The sequence below is a fragment of the Suricata suricatta genome, chromosome 2 (assembly GCF_006229205.1).
Source record: "Suricata suricatta isolate VVHF042 chromosome 2, meerkat_22Aug2017_6uvM2_HiC, whole genome shotgun sequence".
Classification (NCBI taxonomy): Eukaryota; Metazoa; Chordata; class Mammalia; order Carnivora; family Herpestidae; genus Suricata; species Suricata suricatta.
This window is the reverse complement of record NC_043701.1, coordinates 10,752,849-10,756,696: the sequence shown is the minus strand read 5'-3', so window position 1 is coordinate 10,756,696 and position 3,848 is coordinate 10,752,849.

Sequence of the window (3,848 nt, the reverse complement as noted above, 5' to 3'; positions counted from 1 at the left end):
AGCTGTGGGCTAACCAGAACTACCTATATACTGCATTGTAAAAAAGCAGAACAAAACAAAAACAACACCTTTTTATATCAACCTACCAAACTATCAATATAGAAAGCAAAGGTAGCATGACATTATTTGTTCTCATGAACTTCAGTTTGTTCCTAGTGAGTGCTAATGATAGGCTACTACATGCTCACAGTGCATGCTTTTGTGTGTTAATTTTTTTCTGCCATGTTAATATGCCTGTGTTTTCAAACACACCCTTTTGATAATTTGGAAATTTTAAAAAATACTCTACATTTGTTTGTCCTTAACATCCTGGTACACATCCTGTGCTCTCAGGTTATGATAAGGGGCTATGAAACAGTATATACTAGTTTTCTAGAACCTTGGCATAAAATTCAGGATCTGGATGAATGCAATTAATTTAAAAGAGTTAGTTTGTTCTTTTGTGCATCATAGGAAGGAATCATTTTCTTGTGCTGCTTTTATTTCCCTTTATTATAAAGGTCATTTCATTAGATGAAAAGATTAGCTTAACATTTTGTCTTACCCCTTTTATCTGTGCATGAATATCGGGTCATTTTCTCTAATGGTAGACCTGTTTTTTCTCTAGGTCTTTTCCTTAAAATATCACTACTCAAATTCTTTGCTTTGTTTTTAGCATTTAAAAAACTGTTTTATTTATTTTTGATACAGAGAGAGGCAGAGCATGAGAAGGGAAGGGGCGTAGAAAGAGGGAGACACAGAGTTGGGAGACAGGCTCCAGGCTGTGAGCTGTCAGCACAGAGCTTGATGCGGGGCTCCAACCCAAGAACGTGAGACCATGACCTGCGCTGAGGTCGGAGGCCTAACTGACTGAGCCACCCAGGCGCCCCATGTGTTCAGCATTTTAAGTCATACCTTACTTAATTCTCCCATCATTAACTGTAATCAATGAAAAGTTCACTTAAATAAAGGAGAAACTGGTTTCTAGATTAAAGGGTCTCAACATACACCTACCTATAAATTAAAGTGGAAAAAAAAACCCTATAGACATGCTGGTGAAATAACTGAATTTCAAGTGTAGTGAAAGTTTATAAAGATCTATTTTTTTAGAGACAGTATGAGCAGGGAAGGGTCAGAGAGAGAAGAAGACACTAAATCCGCAGGCTCTAGGCTCTGAGCTGTCAGCCTAGAACAGAAACAAAACAAACGGGCCACTTAGAAAATGTTAAGCTAGTGTATTTTCTATCACTGTGTAACAAATTACCACAAATTTAGCAGCTGAAAGCCACACACATTTATCATCTCACAGTTTCTGTTGTTGCGAAGTTCAGGCACAGCATACAGGAAATGCCATGTCTGTTCAGGTCTCACTCAGCTCAGGTCAAGGTGTCAGCTGGAGCCATGATCTCGTCTGAGATTCAGGGCCCTCTTCCAGGCTCACTTGTTGTTGGAAGAATTCGTTTTCTTGCAGCTGACTAACTGAGGGATATTGTCATTAACTGGTGACCCTTTATAATAAGCTCTGGGAGGCCACCTTCATGGCCTTGCTACATGTGTCTGTCCTGTCACAGCATGGCAGTTTGCTTCGTAAAAGAGCTACAGAAGAATCTCTGGTGTTTTGAATCTCTGATTCCCAGGAAAACCGGGACCCCTTAAAAAGGTGCACCTGATTAGGTCAGACTCACCCAGAATCATCTTTGTTTTGAGTAGATAAAATTCAGCTGAGTAGGGACATCTTCAAAATCCCCTTTTCTATGTCGTGAAACATTATCACATGAGTGAAATCACATTATATTTATAGTCAAGAGGAGAGGACTCCATAGGACATTGACACCCAGAGGTGGGAATCCTGGGGTCCAGATTAGAAGTCGGGTTGGCTGGAATTAGTCTTTGCAATGTTAGATGACAGAAGACGATGGAGTAATATCTATTTGTAAAATCCTGAGAGTAAATGTTAGTAAAGAAAAATTGTGTACTAGATTGAGATGATATTCACTATTTTTTAAATAGGCTTTATTGCTTAGAGCAGTTTTAGGTTCACCACGGTTTTACTGCATTTGGAATCATACAGTAAGTAGCTTTTCCAGATTGACCTCTTTCATTTAGTAATAATATATTTATGTTTTTCCCATATCTTTTCACTTCCTTTTGGATGTGAATCATTTCCAAACATTCTGCATAATAATTTGGGACTGAATAATTACATGTACCGGTTTATTTATCCATTCGCCTACTAAAGAATATCTTGGTTGCTTTCATATTTTGGTAATTATTAAAAAAGCTAACATAAACATTGGTGTGCAGGTTTTTGTGTGGACATAACTCTTTGACTCCTTTGGATAAATACCAAGAATTTTATTTGGATTTTTAGTTGGATTAATCCAATTTTAGGTGTACTTTATTGTAAGAATATTTACCTTTGGGGGTGCCTGGGTGGCTCAGTCAGTTAAGCATCTGACTTCAGCTCAGATCATGATCTTGCAGTTTGTGGGTTCGAGCCCTGCGTCCAGCTCTGTACTGCCAGCTCAGAGCCTGGAGTCTGCTTCAGATTCCATGTCTCCCTCTCTCTCTTCCCCTCCCCTACTTATGCTCTGTTTGTTTTCCAAAAGTGAATAAATATTAAATATTTTTAAATTAAAAAAAGAAGAAATAGGTACCCTACAAACTTTCCATACATGAAAGAAATTGAATATACATTAAAAGTCTTCCCACACAGAAAACTTCAGGTCCACTAATTCATTTTATGAAACATATAAGGAACACATAGTGTTAATTCTACACAAACTCTTTCAGAACATATAAAAGAAGGAAAGACCACATATTTTTTAAAAATGTTTTATTTATTTTTGAGAGAGAGAGAGAGATACAGCATGAGCAGGGGAGGGTCAGAGAAAGAGGGAGACACAGAAGCCAAAGACAGGCTCCAGGCTCTGAGCTAGCTGTCAGCACAGAGCCTGACACGGGGCTTGAACCCACAAACTGCGAGATCATGACCTGAGCCGAAGCTGGATGCTTAACTGACTGACCACCCAGGAGTCCCAAGGAAAGACCACATATTTTTATGATGCCTGGATTACATTCACCCCAAGACCAAACCAAGACTTAAAAGAAAAGAAAGCTATAGACTGATAAACTTCATGAACAGGCACACATTCTAATAATGTATTATCAAAATTCAGTAATTTATGGAAATAAAATAGATCATGACCTTGGGGATTTTATGCAAGGAACACACATTGGTTCAACATCCAAAAATAAACAGTGCCTTTCATTATATTAACAGACAAAAGGAGAAAATCAGTTAATCTTCTTAATAGATGAAAAAATCTAGTTAATATAATTCAAAATTAATCATAATAAAAGTCATTAAAAACAAGGTATAGATGGGAACTTCTTTATTTTATTTTTTAATAGTTTATTGTCAAATTGGTTTCCATATAACACCCAGTGCTCTTCCCCACAAGTGCCCTCCTCCATCACCACCACCTCTTTTCCCCCCTTCCCCTTTCCCTTCAACCTTCAGTTCATTTTCAGCATTTAATAGTCTCACAGGTTTTGCGTCCCTCTCTCTCCCCAAATCTCTTTCCTTCTTCCCCTACCTGTGGTCCTCCATTAGGTTTCTCTTGTTAGAACTATGAGTGCAAATATATGGTATCTGTCCTTCTCCGCCTGACTTATTTCACTTAGCATGACACCCTCGCGTTCCATCCACTTTCCTACAAATGGCCATATGCCATTCTTTCTCATTGCCATGTAGTACTCCATCGTGAATATATACTACATCTTCTTGATCCACTCATCAGGTGATGGACATTTAGGCTCTTTCCATGATTTGGCTATTGTAGAAAGTGCCGCTATGAACATTGGGG